At 32.9% G+C, this 23,451-nt stretch overlaps 1 pseudogene; it reads right to left on the bottom strand.

The window, feature by feature from the left end:
- Positions 1-4,133: 4,133 nt before the first annotated feature.
- LOC127561595 (kinetochore-associated protein DSN1 homolog) lies at positions 4,134-5,099 on the bottom strand (annotated as a pseudogene).
- Between the last annotated feature and the right edge of the window lie 18,352 nt (positions 5,100-23,451).

The raw sequence follows: 23,451 nt of genomic DNA on the forward strand, positions 1-23,451 counted from the left end.
TTGATGTTGCTGTATACAATATCCTCCTAGGTCTACTCATTTCATTTAGCATCAATTCATATAAATCTCTCCAGGCCTTTCTGAAATCATCCTGCTGATCATTCTTATAGAACAATAATATTTCATAACATTCATATACCATAGACTTATTCAGCCATTCCCCAACTACTGAGCATCCACTCAGTTTCCAATTACTTGCCACTAAAAAAGAGCTGCTAGAAACATTTTTTGGGGGGTGCATGTGAGTCATTTTCCCTTTTGTATAATCTCTTTGGGATATAATTCCAGTAGAGAAACTGCTGGATCAAAGGGTATACACAATTTGATAGTCCTTTGGGCATAGTTCCACATTGTTCTCCAGAATGATTGAATCAGTTCACAACTCTACCAACAATTTAGTGTCCCAGTTTTCTCATATCCTCTCTAAAATTCATCATCTTTTCCTGCCAATTTAGCCAATCTGAGAGATGTGTAGTGAAATCTCAGAATTGTCTTAATTTGCATTTCTCTGATCAATAATGATCAATAGAGCATTTTTTCTTATGACTAGAAATGATTTTAATTTCTTCAAATGAAAATTGTTCATATCTTCCATTTATCAATTGGATAATGACTTGTATTCTTGTAAATTTGAGTCAATTCTTTATATGTTTCCGAAATGAAGAATTTATCAGAACACTTAGATGTAAACATTTTCTCTCCAGTTTATTTCTTCCTTTCTAATCTTGTCTGCATTAGTTTTGTTTGTACAAAAAAATTTTAACTTAATATAATCAAAATTATCCATTTTGAATTTCATAATATACTCTAGTTCTTTGGCCATAAATTCCTTCCTTCTTCACAGATCTGAGAGGTACACTCTGTTCTTCTAATATGCTTATAGGACCACTCTTTATGTGTAAATCATGAATCAATTTCTACCTTATCTTAGTATAGGGTGTTAGGTGTGGGTCGATGCCTAGTTTCTGCCATACTAATTTCCAACTTTCCCATCAGTTTTTGTTAAATTGTGAGTTCTTATCACAGAAGCTGTGGTCTTTGGGCTTATCAAACACTAGATTATTGTCTCTTGTGAACCTAACCTATTCCACTAATCAATTACTCTATTTCTTAACTAGTACAAAGTGGTTTTGATGATAATTGCTTTATAATATAGTTTTAGATCTTGTATAGCTAGGCCACTTTCATTTGCATTTTTTTTTTATTAATTCTCTTGAAATTCTTGACCTTTTGTTCTTCCAGATGAATTTTATTATTATTTTTGGTAACTCTGTAAAAATAATTTCTTGGGAGTTTGAGTGGTATGATACTGAATAAGTAGATTAATTTGGGTAGAACTGTCATTTTTATTATATTAGTTCACCCAACCATCAGCACTTAATATTCTTCTAGTTGATTAGATATGACTTTTTTGTGTGGAAAATGTTTAGTAATTGTATTTATATAGTTCCTGACTTTATCTTGGTAGTTTGATGCCAAAGTATTTAAATTATATAATGCTATTTTACATGGAATTTCTCTTTGTATCTCTTGCTGCTGGACTTTGTTGATAATATATAGAAATACCGATGATTTCTATGGATTTATTTTGTATACTGCAACTTTGCTAAAGTTTTGAATTGTTTCTAGTAGTTTTTTAGTTGTTCTCTAGGATTCTCTAAGTATACCATCATATCATCTGCAAAGGTGATAATTTGGTTTCCTTATTACCTACTCTAATTCCTTTATTTTTTTTCTTCTTCTATTATTCTTAGCAATCAAGTTTCCATGTTCAGCCTACTATCATTTCCGTCATAATTTTAGTATGGATTCTAACCATAACCTATGGCATGAAAAACCATTGTAATTCACTACAAAAAACTAATGGCCAATCTAAGTAAAGCACACCCACTCATAGAAATCATTAATCACTCATTCATTTATCTCCCAGTCTACCTGAGTGGACAAGTCTAGGACATAGCAGTTAGCTGGGAACCAAGACAGTCATGTCTATAGAAGAATGGCTGTCGAAGTCACCACTAAACTGAATCCTGGGCAAAGGTTTCAGATTCTTCAACTGCATCAGGAACAAGGATCATAGCATGCAATCTCAGCCCATGTCTCTAAATATCAAATACCTTTCAGTTACACCCACATGCAAACTATCCTTTTGAGTTTTGACTTAAGGACATTAGTGAAGTCTTCCCAGATTAGGGATGGGTTGATGATATTAGAACCTCTGCCATTCTAAATTCTACCAGATTCAATTCAGGGCCCTGCTGATGATCTGATTATACTGTTTTTGTTGTTGTTGTTGTTGTTGTTGTTGTTGTTGTTGTTGTTGTTTTGTCATTTAAATTTTCCTCTGATCTCCTCCACTTAATACCTATCTCTTTACTGGTAACCTTTCTTATAATCCCTTGATGAGCTCTTGGTTATTCTACCTGCAAATACATTTTATTACTTCCATCCACCCCCACATAAAAATGTCCTATATAGGACACATTGTACAGAAGCAAAATAAAAATATTACGACTCAGAGGTCAATATTAAATAGAGCTCAAAGTAAAATGATATTGCAGGTAGATGGTGTAGTAGTTATAGCCTTCAACTTAGAATCATAAAGACCTGAATTAAAATCTGGCCTTATGTACTTACTGTATGTTTAATTATGGACAAATCACATAAATTCTGTTTGCCTCAGTTTCTTCATAAAAATGAGGATGATAATTACACTTATCTGCTATAACTGTTTGGAGTATCACATGAAATAATAGTTGTTAAATGCTTAGTGTAGTACCTGGTGCATAGCAAATACTATATAAATATTAGTTATAATGAGTTATAATTTTTTATAAACTTCATTATCAAAATCTTATATTTATACGGGATTCAGATCCCTGAAGAAGATATTGAGATTATATGCATGTATGCATGAAAGCATTGAGCAATCAAAATAAATAACCTTCAACAAGCCGATGTTTATAATAAAATGACCAACTTTTTTTTAAATGTAAAAATGCTTTAGCTCCATAAAATGAGTGGTACTAAAAAGATTATATTTATCACATTAATACTGATATTTAGGAAGATTGTTTGATAGTTATTTAGAGGTCATTTGATTTCTTTTGAATAATTTTTCCCCTCCAATGAGTTAATGTTATAGAACAAGAGACATTATAGATTTGTGTGATCCTTCCTCTACTACATTATAGGTTATTTGGATATTTATGAGTAAGTTATTGCCTAAAGCTCCACTGTCACTCACCAAATCTTTGGTAAATTGAGAGATTGATTTCATTTGTGATTTTTCACTATGAAACAGTTTCAGAACAATATAATGTGAAGAAAGCAACATGAAATAGATTTTCACATTACTTGTTGATAGTGTTTGGTATTTTGAAGAGTCAGAAGTGAGAAGAGAGTACCAGAACTACAATTTTAGTTCAGACAGGAAAAAAAAAAATTAATAAATAGATTTTAAGTATTATATTTTTCTAACACTTCCAACATTCCTACTTCCCTTATCAGATAGCCATGTAATATAACAAGGATTTTTATTTTATTTTATTTTATTTCTTAACCACAATTTTATTGTATATCATATTAGAAAATAAAACCACTATTTGGTAACATGGGGAGAAGAGAAACTGGGTGATCAACTTAAATACTAAATAATGAAGGGAAGAGTATATACATGATGATTAATGTAATGAAACGTAATTCTGAAGTAAATTTTACATATCATTCTAAGGTCACAAGCCTATTTCAGTGATGCCATTACTCCACAGTTTTAGAATTTACTTTAGAGTCATATAAGAATGTCTATATAATTATTCCTCATTTTAAAATTTGCTGTCACTGAGAATATCTATCTATCTATCTATCTATCTATCTATCTATCTATCATTAATTCCAAATCCAAATTCCAAAAATATCTTCAAAAATGGCATCAATCAGCGGAGTCTATGTAAAGACTGGAAATACAGTTGTAAATGAATATTCAGAGTAATTAATGCTGATGCTTATTTTTAAAAGTGTCACATTAATTTATTGTCATATGTCATAAAAGGCAGCACCTTCTCATCTGAAACCATCTAAATGATAATTTGGAGGAAATATATGTAGACTGGATCATTAGTAGAGAGACAGCTTTAGAGTGTGAAAAAGGGTTTGCATAGTTGAGGTTTAAGTAGTTTTAGAATTGGTGAGCTTCCAACTGCTGGATAATCTTTTTTCAAAGTTGCCCTGACAATTTCTTGAAGAATTTGGTTGTATCTTTCATAAAAGAATGCTTGTAGTTCATCCATCACCATTTCCACGCAGTTAAAAACCTCATTCTGACTGTCCAATATTTTCTGGTAGTCAAGCTTTGTGTTAAGAATTTCACTTTGTGAGTACTGAAGATACAGAGTGGGGTCCAGTTCTTCATCAGTAATTTTGGTTTCCTCTAAAATCCTGATATCTCTTTGGCTACTTTCTGGTGATGATGCAGCAATAGTTGATCCCAATTTGCACACTCCCAAGAAAACCTGGCTATATATCTCTGTCACTGATGCTTCCAAGGCAACACCTGCTGACTGCCCTTTTGATTCTTCAGAGCATTTTGGTAAGGTCCCATTATCTTCAAGTCCATTTGTAAAATGCTTGAATTCTTCAGAAGTTGAAGACATTGGCTTAAAAGTATCAAGACTGATGCCATCAACATCTCAGAAAAGGTTCAAGTTTCTGTGCAGAGAACTAAAAACTGTAGAGGAGACAGCCAAGGCATTTACTTTCAGCTAAGTATATGATAGATAGCTATATCAACTAATAGATCTGCTGAGCTCTGTGATACCCTAGTGAAAGGGTGTTAGTGACTTCTAATGGTTTGTTTCTTTCATGCTAGCCTTCAACAGGACTGACACTTGGCTTTTTGATTGTTGTTATATTCTTGTGGGGCCATATGAGTGGGCTTGAGATCTTATTTTTTTTTCCTGTTTTAGGACTATCCACAGAATTTTCTTTTTCTTGAGACATCTTTAGTAGTGTCTGGGAAAGCAGAAGATAACAGTAAAGATTTTCAGAGAGGTAGAGCTTGATATTAATTGATGATCTTGAGTCACCTCCAAAACTCCCATGCAAAGCAGCAATCGGATGGCAGAAGTGCACTTGCATAGAGGTCAGACCAAGGATTTATTTATTTTATTATTTTTTTTTAAAGAAGGAATAAAAATCAACAAATCAATCAGATTTTATTTGGGGGGAAAATCTGGCATTATACATAATGTTCAATATTAAGGCATATCCTGCCTCCACTCCATCTCTACTCCACCACCTATACAAATGATGAAGCCAAATTTATATATGTATATACACACATTAGAAAGAGCTTTTTTTTTTTTTTTTTTTTCTTTTCCTCATTGTGGATTGTAATGGGCTGAGGCTTGAGTTGATGCACTGAGGTCCCAAGCACGTGAGGTTAAATAGTCATTGGACTATACTCTATTAATATATATGCTTGGAGAAAGAATGGCCCCCACCCACTCTTTGTGCAAGTCCTGATGTGTTATATAGGAAATGACGTTTTTGGTGGGTGGAGGCAGGTGGGTGGAAAAGGAAGCGGAAAGAGAGACTGCTGGCTGGCATCTTGACACAGCTGCTCGCATTGCTGTCGCAACCGTCCTTCACCTCCAATCCCCCTCTGCTACTGGCTTCCTGTCTGCCCATATTGCTATCGCAATCCTTCTTCACCTTTTCACTTCAATAAAGATTGAAGACTTTTCCCTTAACCTGAATTCCTGACTTGGGCTGATTTTAAATACGTGGTCATCACAGTGGACAAGAAGTAAATTAATTGATTCAGAACTAGAATATCACAAACATCAAGGTCTGTTCTTATCTTTCTTCTTTGAAATTAAACTTACTCTTTACCATTTTTCAATATATATATGTAAATACATATTTCATTGTTTTATAGTTTTTTTTTGTATTTTCATTGATTTAGTCACTGCACGTATTACCCACTGATTCTATCACTGTGCATTTTTTTTTTACTTCTTTACATTTACTTCTTTTTAAATTACTTGAAATAAATCTTTCCATATTTCTCTGCATTAATATATTTATTGTTTCTTTTAGCAATGTCCATGTTTAGCTATTCTCCAATTAATGGATCTTGGCATTATTTCTGATTCTTTATTACTATAAATGTTAATATATGTATATTTTTATATATGAAACCTTTCTTTTTTTTTTTTTTTTTTAAGTGAATTCCTTGAGGTACATAGCTAACAGTGGAATATCAGAGTGAACAAGTGTAGAGATTTTATGCTACTTTATTTGTATAGGTCTAATTGATTTCCAGATTACCTTTATTAATTCATAGCTCCACCCATAATGCAATAGTGTATTTATTGTTTCACAGTTCCTTCAATATTTCCATTATTTTTTTGGTTGTCTTTACTAATTTCAGAATATGAGTTGAAGCCAACAATGTTTTGATCTACATTTTTCTTATAGATGGTAATAACTATCATTTTCCTACATGATTATTAAGAGTTTGTAATTCTTCCTTTGACAAATGTTTGTTTGTCTGTTTGTTCATATAATTTTGAAGAATCACTTTTGGTCACGTTTCATTAATTGATTACCTATGTTAAATATAAATCCTCATTGAAAAGCTTAGATTAAAGAAAAATTTCCTATTCTATGACTTTCCTACTTGTGGTACAGGCATCAACTTTGTTTATTCAAAAGCTTTTCAATTGATTTTTCAATACAATTAAGAAAATACAGAGCTTTACAAAAGGGGGGAGAGATAAGATCTCCTAGGAAAACTGTAAAATAGTGGCAAAAATTAGGTTTAGACAACCAATTTTCACTATATCTCATAATAAATTCAATAAATAAATTCAAAAGGCATATATGAGCTGAGTATTAAAGATCATAAAGATAGAAGAGAAGCAGATAATATATCATTTACAACTCTGGGTATGGGATGAATCCTTAAAAAAATAAGTGATGGGGTAAATTACACACACACACACACACGCACACACGCACACACATGTGTGTGCCTCCATGACATCTCACAGATTCAATATCTGCTATAGTGCTGTTTGCACTTTCTAGCATGCAGACTCAGATATCTTAGCTGTAATATTCTTCTCTAAAATATATTGTTCTCTGGAAGCAGGTTTCTTGGGGGACTTCTGGGAGCAGCCTTAGTTTCAGTTCAGAGTAAGCACCCCAAATGTAGCCAGGAGTTAAAGTCTAAATCCTTTATTTTCTCCTTCAAAGTCTTGAATCTTTTCCTGGGGTGCAGTAAGCTTTAATAGAGGCCTATCTTTCTCCTTGGTTCCTGTCACTAGTCTTTTGCTCTGCCAGCTTCTGCCTCTATCTCTCTCCAAATGTCTCTGAATCCAAAGGTTTGTACTTCAACCTCCAGCTAGCACAAAGGTGGAAAATTGAATGATTCTGTCTCCGCCTCTGAGAGTGGGCTTCTCCTTTAGTGGGCTTGTCCCTTGGCCCTGAGAGCTCCTCCTTATATATGCTCTCTTAAATGTGTGAATCTTGTGGAACTCTAATAAGTACTAAGTACATTAGTGAACTAGAGAACTGTTAAGTACCATGCTAAATTAGATAGCTGACTTAGCACCTTGTAAGAATCCTAACACTCAGCATGTGCACTTAGATAACAGCTGATGCACAAACTTACTGATCATGCTGTGGGAGGAAAATAATTGCATTTCCATAAAACAAAAAACAGGGAATTGTTAAGGATCATGCCTAAGTTAAGGGATAGATCAATTCTCTGAGAGCCTCTGCAGCTGTGGATCATAACACTTGAAGAAATTGCAAAGCAGCCTTTGCTGATGCAGGTGTTCCTTATGGATTGTGAATGAAATAAATTGGAGACAAGAGGGAAGAGGAGGGAAGTCGGACAATGCAACTGCCTCTCAGTCTTCTTGTATCATCATCATCCTCTCACATGAAGAGATCCATTCTACAGATCTGAGTTAGACCTCCAGCAGCCACTGGCAGGTGGCTCCCATATTACAACAAATATCTTCATACATATGCATTAGAAAAAGCTTTTTCTTTCTTTTCTTCATCATGGACAAGAAGTAAATTAATTGGTTCAGAATTAGAATATTACAAAAATCAAATTCTTCTAAATGCAGTATTTCAATTATTTGCATTACTTATTTTACTTTTCAACTATTCCTTGAATATTTATCTATGGAAAATGAAAATGACATGAAAATTAAAATAATGGATTAATTCTTTTTGAATGATTCCTACATTGTATATTTTAAAATAAAATTAAAGGCATTTTCCCCTAGATAAGTTATGTTTTCTGATAATTTTATTTTATAATTTCTAAATCTCTTTCGACTACTTTCAGAAATTACTGGTTGTATAACTGATGAGGTTAGTGGCAGTGCCCAGAATTGTGGAAATCCCCTTTTGGTCTAAGGTGCAGGTCTTTCATGAAAGAATTCATGAACCCAAAATATTAATGGCAAAAAAAAAATGGAGGTTTATTGTTGTATAAGAAGCTAGCTTTACTAGGAAGCCTGACTTCCTCAGAGGCAAGTCCTATTAAGGAAATGACATTAGTGCTGAGAAGAGAATGTCTTCACAGCAGGCAGGGTCCTACTTTGGACATTCTTCAAAGAAGTGAATTTGAAATTGCCCTTTAAAGAGGAATCTTGAGACTCAGGTTTCAGATTGAAAAGAAAGCCAAAGTAAAAACAGGTAAAAGAAACAGACAGAGGCTCTTGGACAGATTTCACCGGAATTACATGAACAGCTGTTTATCAAAATCAGGCCCAGATCTCCAATTGGAATTTCCTGAAAAAGGGTCTGGCATCTCCAAAAGATCAGTGGGGTGATTTGTTTTAGAAAGGCCCAGTCGAATGACACCATTTAACATGTCTGGGAAGATATGCTTCCCAGGAGGGCTTGAGACTGGAATCTCCCTTCTTTACAGATCAAAAGGGAACACAGTGTTCAGAGTGTTAATTTTACAGATCAAAAAGGGACAGTTTTCAGGGATTATTACAGAGTTCACTTGCATCATAATCTTGATCAAAAAAGTCAAACCCTCATCTGTAAGTGCCTTAATTCCTCATCTGTAAAGCAAGCTGAAGAAGGAAATGCAAACTATTGGAGTACAGTTGAAAAAAAAATTGGAGTCAGAGAAAATTGAACCTGAAGTGCCCAGACAAGAGAAAATACAGGACAGCCAAAATAATATAAATTTAAGAGCATTTATTGCTAGTTAGCTACTGACTCCCACTCAGAACAGGGGAGTCAGTATCAAGCTATTTCAGAGACACATATTTATAGAAAGAAATATAAAAGCTCCATAATACATCTGTCATATTAAAGGAATTTCATCCTAGACAGGAGGCAAAGATTATCACACTAAGAGTGCCATTCCCAGACAAGCAATAAGACAGTATTTCTTTATGTTTATCAAGTTGTCAGGGTCTTAGGTTTTTTTTTTTTTTTTTTTTTTTTTTTTTTTTAGGGCAGCACATCTGAGGGTATAAAAATATCATCTACATGGGTGTGAAGAACTAGTAACAAACTTCTAATTGCAGAGTTTCAAGATTATGTTTCTCATTGTCCAGAGGGATATCCTTCCACCTAGCAGAAATGACTAAAAAGACGAGAGGTATAAATGCTGAAAATTTATTCAATGTGTTATGCCACAGTTTTCTTTTGTAGTCCTGACTCGGTTTCCCTAATTTTCCTGACTGTCTCCCTAAATTGTCCTGCTTCAGTTTCCCTAATTGTTCTGCCTCAGTTTATAATTGTTCTGCTCAATCCTGCAAACCACCCTTCCCTCTTAATCAGAATATTTGATGAAAAAAAGGTACTATATTTTAGAATATCAGAATGCCTCTCCCCATCCCAAGCTATTGTTATGCCACAGTTCTCTTCTATTGTTCTAACTCAGTTTCCTTAATTATCCCGACCCAGTCCTGACTCAGTTTCTCTAATTGTTCTGCTTCAGTTTATAATTATCAGCGCAAAGCTCAGTCCTGCAAAACCTCCACTCTCTCTTTATCAGAATATTTGATAAGGATAAAAGATTTTATGTTTTAGAATATCAGAATGCCTCTCCCCATCCCAAGCTATTGGAATGTTAGATATCGTCTTATCAAGCTGTGCCCCCCCATCTCCAGAGACTCACCCCACCCTTTCAGAGTCCCGTTCCTGCTCTCAGCACCCTGACTCCACCCCTGCTTCAGCCTACTCTCTGAGTCTGAGCCATGTGTATATAGCTCATTGAGAACTCACATTGTTTGCTGGATTCTTGGAGATGCTAGTCTCATTCAGCCCTGGGACCAAACCATAGATCTATTTGGTCCCATTAAATCTCTTCCTTTCAAATAAAATATTAAATACTCTCTAATCTCTATCTTGCCTGAGTTTCTCTGGCATTACAAAGTATTTAAGTTGCCTTTTAGGTATTCTTTAAGGACAATTTTGCAATTGAATCTATATAAGTAGTGAATGTGTTTGGATATATTCATTTTTTTTTAATCTTTGTTATACTTAACTCCTTTTTTAGGCGTAGTCCACTTGCTAAAAGTCACAATAGCTAATTCTCTATTTTTTTATTTTTATTTTTAGGATTAACCTCCCTTATGGAGTCAAGGGTTCATTAGAAACTTGTCACAACTTAATGACATCTTTCTCTTTAATGGCGTCTTCCTCTTCCTTAATTGTGAGTTCTTCTAGGGAATTTGTCTTTCTCCTTGTTAATTGCTAAAAAGCCTTATGAATTTAGCGAGTTATTAACAGTGCAATGAAATCTTCCCACTTTGATTTGGGGGGAAAAGAAAAGGGATAAGATAGTCATAGTTCCACTGAATTGTACCATTATAAATTATATTATCCTCTATTCTTCATGCCACATTTTAAGGAACACATTTTAAGAGCATAAAGTTGACTGGGAGCTAGCTGGATCAGTAGATAGAATAATGGGCCTGTGATCAAGAGAAGCTAAGTTCAAATCCAACCTTTGACCCTTACTAATTGTGTGGTCTTGGGCAAGTCACTTAACTCTAATAGCCTCTACCAAGAAGAAAAGAAGAAGAAAATAGAATTGGCACTGAATAAGACAACAAATATATCAAAGAGACTACTAACCATGGCAAATAAAAAAGTCACATTAAGAAAAGGGGGATATGTTCAATATTTTCTTGGTCAACTTTATTTTCTTTATGCTTTCCTTAAAATGTGGCAAACAAAAATATCAGATCAAAAGGGAAAAAAAGGAAAAACAAAACAAAACAAAACAAATAACAATCTTTTCAGGCTTCTCTGAAATAAACCTGCTCATAATTTCTTATAGAATAATAATATTCATTTTCATATACTATTACTTATTCAGCAATTTCCCAACGGAAGGTCATCCACTCAATTTCCAATCCTTGCCACTACCAAAACAGTTGCTACAGTTTTGAACATGAGCCCTTTCCCTGCTTTTATGATCTCTTTGTGATACAGACCCAATAGAGATACTGCTGTATCAAAAGATGTGCACAATTTTATAGCCCTTTCGGCATAGTTCCAAATTGTTTCAGAAATGGTAGGATAATTTCACAACTCCATCAACAATGTATTAGTGTTTCAGTTCTCCCACATCCCTTCCAACATTTACCATTATCTTTTCCTATCATCTCAGCCTGAGAAGTGTGAGGTGGTATTTCAGAGTTGTTTTAATTTGAATTTCTCTAAATTATAGTGAAATAGAGCGTTTTTTTTTTTTTTAAATATGACTATTGATGGCTTTAATTTTGTCATCTGAAAATTGTCTGCTCATATCTTTTGACCATTGATCAATTGAGGAATTTTTTGCCTCTTGAAAAATGCTAATTATCTTTTAAAAATTTACTGCCTTACTCTCATTTCTTCCTCCAACTTTTCTTCATTTGTGTATTTCTTTAACTCATCTAGACTTCATGATGCAAAATAATTTTTTATTAGATGATCTCTGACTTTCTTCTTAATTGAAATTGCATGATCCTAATTCTATTGAATACTTAATAAAAATGAATGCTATGCCTTCTTTTCCTCTCTTTTTAAAATTTCTCCTCTTTCCTAAAGTATTTTGGTCTAACTTAGAAATGAAATTATTCATTGCTACCCTATCGTTCATACTGAGAATCACAGTTGTGTATGTTGGCATTTAGTCAATAAAATGGTTCACTATATAGTCCAAAATTAGAAAACATTTGTCAGAAAATTGAGGAATTCTGAAAGAATTTAGCTTGAGCTTAGTATATATTTCCAAGGAGGAAGTTAGATTCTAGGAGCATTTTTAAGAATTCAAATATGATGCAAATCTATGGATTTGGATTCCTTCATTACTTTATTGTGATTATCATTTTAAGTCCATGTTTCTACCTATTTCAAGCATCACATTATTGCATTGGCAAACATTATACAAACACAGATGGTAAAATGTGCAATTTTCCTATTTTTTTTCCTAATCTTGTTATAGAAGCCATTATATTTTCTCTAATGAGTACTTCTCTCAATTTACCCTGTTTTAAAGAAACTGCCAGGTAAACTGCACTGTCAAAGATAAGCAGTGTTAGGCATGCCTTTATTTATTTGGCAAACAGGTGTTTAATTTCCTATGTGCCCAAAAAATAAAAAAAAAATTCTTGAATTTTACATTCCCAGATTATTCTAGTCACAAAAATAAAAGTGATGACTGTTTCTATCACAATGATTTGTATATGGATGAAATGTAATAATTACTGAAAAATAAAATACAAGCTTTTATTAAAATGTATGATTTCTATTTCACATTTTAGTACTTCAAATGTTCCTTGATTTCATTAATGTGGATTGACCCACCTCCCCAACCATCCCCCCATCAATGAAGACTGTAATCCCTCCAATTAAACAAAAACAACATGAATCATGTGCTTAGTCTGTGAAAATTACTTCTTTAATCAGTAGAATTTTTTTTAAAAGTTCAGAGAGTCAAATCAGTCACTGTCCTCCAAGAATTTATAATGTACAGCCAAAAAAACCCCAAAAAACAAAAATCATATTACAAGATAATTTGTGGGAAAGGACAGCATTCAAGAAACAATTATTAAGTGATTACTATGCTCAAAGAATTGTTCTAAATGTTAGAGTACAAAGAAAGGAGAGAAAAAAAAATGAGCCAAAGATAATAAGGGACAACTCAGTAGTACCCTGGAATCAGGATGACATGAGTTCAAATGTGGCCTCAAACATTTGGTAGCTATGTGACTCCATTGCTAAAGTGCAATGTGCTGCAACATGTTTAGTTTCTGTTGGAATCACAGTGAATAAAGATACTCCTATACCAATTCAAAAACAAGTTTTATTGTAATAAGAGAAGGAAAGATAAAAATGATACATTATAAATTCAGGGGAACAGCTACATCTGCATCACACACTGCTGGAGAGTCCTAGTTCAGCCTCCAGAGTCCCAACTGGGAATATTCCAGGCAATGTATCCATTCCATGGGCGAGACTCTAAAAGGTAAAGGGGAGGGCCCCACTTATCATACAGCTTCATACAGTTTAAAAAGGGATCTTTTAGGGCAGGTAGGTGGCACAGTGGATAGAGCACTAACCCTGAAGTCAGGAGGACCTGAGTTCAAATCTGGTTTCAGATAGTTAATACTTCCTACCTGTATGACCCTGGGCAAGTCACTTAATCCCAATTGCTTCAGGGAAAAAAAAAAGATCTTTTCCTCCCCTCAAATTAAGTGTGTGATCCCCTTCCAAACAGACCTTTGTTATTCAAGATATTTTCTTCATTGGAAGTAAATGACACCTTCAGGGGAGAAAACATCTATTGGAGTTATGTTTTACAACTATGGGGACACAAATACTTTTTCATAACAAGAAGTCATTCCATGAACATATTCCCAAACCCTATAATAAGGCCTATTACAGATTGACATAGAAGAGTTTTATATTGATTATTCTCTTTCAGTGCCCATGGGAAAATAATTTACTTCTGTTTGCCTCAATTTCCCTATCTATAAAATAATCTGAGAAGGAAATATCAAACCAATCCACTGTCTTTGACAAGAAATTACCAAATGAAGTTGTGAAGAGTCAGGCACAACTGAAATGACTCAACAACATTAAAGATAAAGGAGTAAATCTCAATTCTTCTATATGGTGTAATAGATGATTAACAATAACAATAACAACAAGAAACAAGCAAGCCAGAAAGGGTGAGGAGCATAATGGTCAATCTTTTAATGTTAGAGCTTTCCCTAGGAATATGTGTATTTCAAGAGCAGTGTAATAGTGATTTAGAGTCAAAAGTTTCTCAGCTTGTAACAATAGCCATTGATTACACTCTGATGGATTCAGATCTATATACTATGGTGTACTTTATTAAACTGAATAATTGACATTTGTTTTTCTTTAAGCTTTTGAGCCATTTCAGAATCAACTTTTCTATCGAAGTGTCTTTTAGACCATAAATATATTTAAATGAACTGGTTTGATTTTTATATAATACAATGTTCCATTCATCCTATCATCTTCCTCTTATGCTAGGATCATTTTAGACTAAAAGGTAGAGAACATATGAACCGACTCAATATAAATTCATTTTTCTGATAATATTTTTTGGATATCAATATGGTTTTCATTTTTTAAATTGGTTCTATTCCTTTACTAAAACAATTAACATAATGCATAAATATAGCATGGATGTAGCTAGTCACTCTTGAATTTAAGGTATAATATCTTCTAATGACAAGGCAAAATGTTTGGTTTTGGAAGTTTCACCTCTTCCTTAGATCTAATAATTGATTTCTTAAAATTGATATGATAAACTTATTTTAAAGGCCTTGTATACATTCAACACATACTTCCTTTTAGCTTACAGAGTTGTACTTGATCCACTGATTTGCTCCTCAAACTTCAAAAGGTGGGTCTCTGGAGTAGATATGATAGCCTAATTCTTCCAAAGGTAGTTCTGGATCAGCTGTAGCAAACTGGGCAGCATCCTCAATCTCTTTCCTTACTTCAACATCAATTTCTTTTAATTCTTCAATAGTGCAAGATTGTTGTTCATCATTTTGTTTTTTAAAAGCATGATAAGGTCACTCTGACTCCTTATTTCCTGCATTTTTCCCTCAAGTATGATAACTGACATATGATTTTAATTTTAATAGATTATATTTTAAGTGAATAGTTGCAAACATAAAATGTAGTTCTAAGCCCTACTCACTGACAAATCAATGTTTTTGATTTATTTTCTTTTCATAAATGTCAATAGCAAGTTATTCCCTAAGAACTTTCACAGGAGGCAATTAATTTATGAAACTTAAATTTCATGAGATTAGGGACTTTCACATTTATCTCTATCTTCAAAACTAAGCATAGTCTCTGGAAAACATTAGTTGCTTAATAAATGCTTGTTGAGTGACTAATACATTTTGTTTTGACAAATCAGTCACTTCCCTGCAAAGAAACTGCCTTCCAAGGATTTTTACATAAAAAACTTCTTAACCAGTACCACTTAATTTTATGATTGTAATTCCATTTTCAATTTCAAACTTTGAAACCAACATTGAAAATCAACATTTGATTTTATTGTTTTATTTTCCTTGTAACGGTCAGTTCAACAAGCTTTTATTTTGGCATGATTATAGATGCCAAAAATTATAATAGTTGATATTTATAGAATGCTTTCAATGTTACAAAGTGATTTACAACTGATTTTTACAGTAATCTGTGAGCTATGTGTTGCAGATAACTCATTGTTGTCATGTTACAAATGAGGAAACAGATACAAAAGTTTATTGCCTGTCCCATGGTCACACAGCTAACAAATTTCTTAAATTGCATTTAAATTCATATCTTCTTGAGTTAAGGTTAATCATTTTATTAATTTCCCCACATTGCCTTTCTAATATCTTCATCTATGTTTCAGGCATCATTTAGTAAGGACTAGTTATGTTCAAGGCACCATGATAGGTGTTAGGGATACAAATATGTATAAGTATAGCCACATCCTTGAAAAGCTTATAATCTAATAATAAAGATGATAAATATCTTGATTAAAACAAACAAAAAAACAAAACAACAACAACAACAACAAAAATCACCTGTATATTAAGTAATAAAAGCAAAGTATTAATGGAATATCTGAGGAAAGCAATATCCTATCATAGGACTCTTTCAAAGTAGCATGGAAGAAATAGAACCTGTGTTTGTACTTCATAGAATCAAAAGAATTGGAATTAGGTTAAATTCATTCCATGAAAATGGAATAATGTAAAGAAATAGACAAATTATAATAGAATAAATTTAGTGAACTATGAAAGACTTGATAAGTATATAAAGTATGAAAAGAGGAGCAATATGAAGATCAATTGGTTACAGATTGTGAAGGTCACCGAATGATAAGATGAAGATCTTATTCCTAATTAAGTGGACAATGGGAATTTATCTAAGGATTTTGAGTAGGAAAATGATATGATAAAGATTCATGAAAGTTCTTTCTAAGCAAGAATCTAAAAACGAGGTATTGAAGGCCTTATTATCAGCATTTTCAATTAAGTAGTTTTAATTAAAAATATGAGAACTTAGAAAGTATTAAACAATATTATGGCTATATAGTCGTCTTGCAAAATATATATATAATCAGATAGTTTAAACATTTTACTTCTACATTTTTCTGAAGAAAATCATACCTTTAAAGCTAAAGAAGTTAATCACATTTTATTCAAAGTAAGAATTAAAATATAATTTGTATTTATTTTACTATTCATCTAAATTATAACTTATTTCAATTTTACAAAACTATTCTAAAGATAAAATTGTACAGTTCTAATGGCATACTATTCCATGGCTATAAAATCAGTTTGGTCAATTCAGAGGGAAAAAGAAAAAAAAAAAAAGAAACAAGAACAGTTTGCTTTTTCTTCACTTAATAAGTGGGCATTTCGGTTATATAAATTTGATTGAAATCATATAATCAAATTCTATGTCCACTTACTGAGTCTTCAAATTGAGACCATGTATGCATTTTTAGAGAACTATTAGAAAAATTGCTATGGGGTATTTGGAGGGTCCCAAATATAAACCTTGATTCTCTGCAATAATTACATTCCCAAGTACTCTTTTTAGCCCTTATTTTCTTATTTCTTTTCTTTTCTTTTTTTTAAATATGACTATTGATGGCTTTAATTTTGTCATCTGAAAATTGTCTGCTCATATCTTTTGACCATTGATCAATTGAGGAATTTTTTGCCTCTTGAAAAATGCTAATTATCTTTTAAAAATTTACTGCCTTACTCTCATTTCTTCCTCCAACTTTTCTTCATTTGTGTATTCTTTAACTCATCTAGACTTCATGATGCAAAATAATTTTTTATTTGATGATCTCTGACTTTCTTCTTAATTGAAATTGCATGATCCTAATTCTATTGAATACTTAATAAAAATGAATGATATGCCTTCTTTTCCTCTCTTTTTAAAATTTCTCCTCTTTCCTAAAGAGCTTTAAGGGAGGTGTGGACTCCCTTGAAGTTAGAAAGTTTACTTTGTGAAGCTGGCATACTTGTGAACTCCAATGAGTAAAGGTGTGAACACAAGCCTTGTATTAATTAGTTCTACTTAGTACCTTGTTTCAGGTTCTGGCCAAAATATTCTTGTAAGATTAGATCAACTCTAATTAGTTAGCAGTTAGTAAGGATTCCAACAGGGCTCTGTTTCCAGAGTGAAGGGCACACTGTTCCAAACTTCACAGGTTTTGTGCAACTGTTTTCAGAAATCCTTCTAGGACTTTGACCACAAGCATTCTTTTATGCTCCAAAGCTGTTACATGTGACCCTGTCCCAAAGTAGCTATTGTGCAGTCTTAAAGAAAGAATATATTCCTTTCATCATGTTAATATAATGCTGGATAAACTGAGGTAAGATAGCAATTAGAGAGTTTTAAATATTTTATTTGAAAAGGAGAAATTTACTAGGACCAAATGGATCCATGGTTTGGTCCCAGAGCTGAATGAGACTATTCTCTCCCAGAATCCAGCAACAAATGTCAGATACAAAGATTCTTTTATAGGGTAACAAGAATGATGACCTCATTCACCAGGGGGAGAAACCTGGGATAGGGATGACCTAATGGGAGTAAGCACCTGGGATGGGGATGCCATAATGGAGGGAGGCACCTGGGATGATGTAATGGAGGGTGATACTGGAGATGGGGATAGGCTCCTAATATTCTAATGATGCCTAAATTATAAGACCTTTATCCTAGCAAATATTTTAATGATTAAGAGGGAATGGTTATAGCCTGAGGCATATAGTAACTGAAGTAGGACAATTAGGTGGGTCAGGACATTAAAAGGGAACTGTGGCACAACATTAACAATATGGTTTCCCAATTAATTTAATTATAATAGTTTATTTTAGAAAAAAAACAAAAGTCCAATATTTGGTGACCTGTCACTTGAATTTTACCATGTGTTATTGTGATATACAAATGGCATGTGGTATACAACTCTTAAATTCCAACCATAATCAACTTTCGATTGCTATATAAAAATTCATAATATTGTCATTAAAGGGGAAGGAGATGATGCATAGTATTTATGTTCCTTATTATTATTATTTAATGGGAAGTAATGAAAAACAACTCAAAAAAACTTTTAGAAAAAATGGTATTTGATTGTTTGTTTATTGTTGCTTCCAGACCTTTCACCCCAGAGATATCAAAGAGGAACTGAAAGTTCAGCAGAAAAGTTCTGTGGAACAAGACTGGGAGCCTAGCACACAATGCCAGCTCAGGCTTTTGCATCTTTCAGCTTGAGGATAGCAAGAAGGACTCGGAAGATCAATGGAAAGGGTCTGTGGCAACAGGGTAGGAGACTGCTGTGCAATTCAAGTACAGTCCATCAGCAGAGCCCCAGACCTGGGCCGCACACTAGATTTTATAGCTACTTTGGGGCAGGGTCACATGTAATAGCTTTGGAGCATAAAAGAGTGCTTGTGGTCAAAGTCCTAGAAGGATTTCTGAAAACAGTTGCACAAAACCTGTGAAGTTTGGAGCAGTGTGCCCTTCACTCTGGAAACAGAGCCCTACTTTAACAAACCATTAAACGTTGAATAATAGGCTAGGACAATGAGCAGAAAACAAAAAAAAAAAAGTTTCTGAGCATTGAAAATTACCAAGGAAGATAAAAACACATATTCAGAAGATAATAACAAAGGCAATGCACCTACATTCAAAGCTTCCAAAAAAAATAAAAATTAAGTTCAGGCCATGAACTCTCAGGAAGATGTCCAAAGGGACTTGAAAAATCAAATAAGAGAAATAAAGGAAAATTTAGGGAAATAGGTGAGAGAGGTGCAAAAGTAAATCTAAAAAGCTAATGAGGAGAATACCTCAAAAAACAAAATTGGGTAATTGGGAAAGGACCTACAAAAGCTCACTGAGGAAACTAATTCCTTAAAAAAATATAATTGAGTAAATGGAAGCTCATGACTTTATGAGAAATCAAGATACAATAAAGCAAAATAAAAAAAAAAAATAGTAGAAGAAATTGTGTAACATGTTAAGGACCGTACTTAACTGAAGAGGCAGTTCAATTCTCTGAGAGCCTCCACAACTGTGGATCATAAGATCTGAAGAAGTAGCAAAGCAACTTTTACTGACACAGGTGTTGCTTGTGGACTGGGAATGAAATTAATTGGAGGCAGAGCTAAAAGGAGAGAGGTCAGACAATGCAACTGCCTCTCAGTCTCTTTATGTCACCATCATCTTCTCACATGAAGAGACCCATTCTACAGGTGTGAGTTAGACCTCTAGCAGCCACTGGCAAGTGGCTCCTGTATCACAACAAACATGTATAATATCTCACTGTAAAAATAATCAACCTGGCAAATAGTTTCATGAGAGATAATTTAAGGATTTTTGGACTGCCTGAAAGATACCATAAGAAACCTTTGACAGCATCTGTCAAGAAATCAATTTTAATAAGCCCTTATTATCATAGAACTAAAGGGTAAAAGTCTTTGAAAGAATCCATGATAAGGGGCAGCTAGAATTGAGCACAATGAATAGAGCACCTGGATTGAAATCAGGAGGATCTGTGTTCAAATCCAGTCTCAGACACTTACTAACCGTGAGTTTAGGTAAGTGATTAATCCCCATTATTTTACTAAAAAAAAAAAAAATCCAAGATCATCTCTTGAAAGAGACCCCAAAATGAAAACTCCAAGAATGTTATACCTAAATGCCAGAATGATTATATCAAGGAGGAAAATATTGCAAGCATCCAGAAAGAAGCAACACAAGCATGAAGAAGACACAGTCAGGATCACACAAGACATAACAGCTACTAAATTAAAGGATTGAACAGCTAGGGATATAATAGTCAAGAAACAAAAGAAGCTTAGACTATAACCAAAGATCATCTATCCAGTAAAATTAAGCATAATCATTTGGGGAAATATAGCCATTCAGTAAAATAGGGAATTTTAAAAATAAAATATTTTTTAAAGGTTAAGCTATTTTCATCCTCACATAGGAAAATGATACTTTTAATTCTTCTGAACTGATTCTTAATTAGGGCAGTTAGAAAGAATATATGTAGACAGGTTAACTGTAATGTGATTATTTAAAAAAAAAACATACACATACCCATGTACATGGGAGAGGGGGAGTACAATTAAGGAAATAACTCCTTCAAAAATAAAATTGGTCAAATAGAAAAGAAGATAAAAATGATCTAACTGAAGAAAATAATCCATTAAATATTAGAATTGGACTAGTGGAGGAAGCTAATGATTCTATGAGACATCCAGTATCAAACAAAATAAAACAAATTTAAAAAATAAAAAAAAATAGTAGAAGAAATTGTGTAACATGTTAAGGACCGTACTTAACTGAAGAGGCAGTTCAATTCTCTGAGAGCCTCCACAACTGTGGATCATAAGATCTGAAGAAGTAGCAAAGCAACTTTTACTGACACAGGTGTTGCTTGTGGACTGGGAATGAAATTAATTGGAGGCAGAGCTAAAAGGAGAGAGGTCAGACAATGCAACTGCCTCTCAGTCTCTTTATGTCACCATCATCTTCTCACATGAAGAGACACACAAGACCTAGTACAGTAGAAGGAAAGAAGAAAAGTTTTTTTGAACTTTAATCTCATCATATTTGGCTCAAAGAGAGAATAAAATACTCATTTGGGTATAGAAATTTATTTTACCTTATGTAGAAGTAGAATGGGGAAAGAGAAAAAAAGAAGGATGGATAGCTGATAGAAGGGATGTCAGACTAAAGGAGATGGAATCAGAATCAAAACATTGGTGAGGAGGGACAGTGCAAAAATATAGAAAAAAGTATAAATAGAAAAAATAGGTTGAAGGAAATACACAATTAATAATAACTATGAATGTGAATGGGAGGATAGCAGAGTAGATTAAAATGCAGAATCTCACAATATGTCATTTGCAAGAAACACATTTGAAGCAGAGAAGTAAGATACTGAATTAAAAGGCTGGAGTCTATCATTATGCTTCAACTGAAGTAAAAAATAACAAACAACAACACCAAAGGGGGGAAAAAAAAGGGATAGCAATTCTGATCTCAGACAAATCAAAAGCAAAAAAGATATCTAATTAAAATATATAAGGAAGAAAACTATAATTTGCTAAAAGATACCATACACAATGAAGTAATAGCAATACTAAATACTAAACCAAGTGGTAAAGCATCTAAATTCTTAGAAAAGTTATGTGTAAGTTACAGGAAATAGCAGTTATGAAAGTTATACTAGTGGGAGAGCTCAGCTTCACTCTCTAATAAATAGATAAATCTAACTAAAAAACAAAACAAAACAAAATAAAAAACAAGAAAAAAAATTAAAGAAGTGAATAGAATTTTAAAAGTTCTATATGAGAGACCTCTGGAGAAAAGTGAATGATGATAGAAAGGAATATGCCCTTTTCTCAGATGTACATGGCATCTACACAAAAATTAACCATGTAGTAGAGCATAAAAACTTTCTAATAAAATACAGAAAGGCAGATTTTAAAAAATTCATCCTTTTCAGATGTTATGCGATAAAAATTGCATGTAATAAAAGACAATGAAAAATAGACCAAATATTAATTGGGAAATAAATAATTCTAATGAATCAGAGGGTCAAGTATCAAATCATTGAATGAATAATATCACCCAAGAGAATGACAATAATGACAGTAATAAATAATATACCAAAACTTATGGGATATAACAAAATCGTTCTTATGTAAAATTACATATCTCTAGATGCTTGCATCTAGACAAGGAGTCCAATGAATCAGGCATGCAACTAAAAATTCTATAAAAAGAACCAATTAAATATCAAAATAGAAATTCCTAAAATCAAAGGAAAGATTAATAAATTTTTAAAAAAAATAATTGAACCAATAAATATAAGTTGGCTTTATGAATCAAAACAATAAAATAGGTAAACCTTTGGTTTATTTATTTAGAAAAAGGAAGAAAGAAAACCAAATTACCAGTATCAAAAATGAAAAGGGTGAATTCATCACAAATAAGGAGGACATTTAATTAATAATTAGGAGATAATTTGCTCAAATATATGTGAAAAAATCTTGTAATCTAATTGAAACAGATATTTACAAAAATATAAATTGCCCATCTTCACATGAGTTAACAACATACTTAAATAATCTCATTTTAGAAAAATAAACTGAACAAACCATTAAGTGAACTTCCTAAGAAAATATTACTAGGGCTAGCTGGATTTCCAAGTGAATTGTACCAAACATTAATACTTTATTTAGAAAAGTAGGTGAAAAAGGAATCCTACTAAATTTGTTTTTATGATGCAAATATGGTGCTCATACTTAAACTAGAAGGAGCCAAAACAGAGAAAGAAAAATACAGACCACTTTCCTTATTGGCTATTGATGCAACATACATGCATCTATGTATGTATACATCCATGTATATATGTATGTATATGTGTATATATGTATGTGCATATAAATATAAACAAAACTATATATGTATATATAAAATATACACACAAAACTCTATATACACATATGCAAATACACACATATGTGCAAAGAGATTAAACTAATGTGCCATCATGATAATATATTATGACCAAGTAGGATTTATATGAGGAATTAAGGCCTGATTCAATATTAGAAACATTATGAACATGAATGACTATATCAATAACAAAACTAACATAAATCATATGATTATCTCAATAGATGAAAAAAAAAATTGACAAAATATATCCAGCACCCAATCCTATTAAAAACATGAAAGCGCATAGGTACAGATGGAACCTTCCCTAAGATGATAACCAGCATCTTCCTAAAAGCATCAGTAAGCATTATGTGTAATGGGGATAAGGTAGAAGCCTTATCAGTGTAGAGGGCTGAAACTATTGAATTCAATGCACTGAGATCAGGACTG

The sequence above is a fragment of the Antechinus flavipes genome, chromosome 4 (genome assembly GCF_016432865.1).
Source record: "Antechinus flavipes isolate AdamAnt ecotype Samford, QLD, Australia chromosome 4, AdamAnt_v2, whole genome shotgun sequence".
In the NCBI taxonomy this organism is placed as follows: domain Eukaryota; kingdom Metazoa; phylum Chordata; class Mammalia; order Dasyuromorphia; family Dasyuridae; genus Antechinus; species Antechinus flavipes.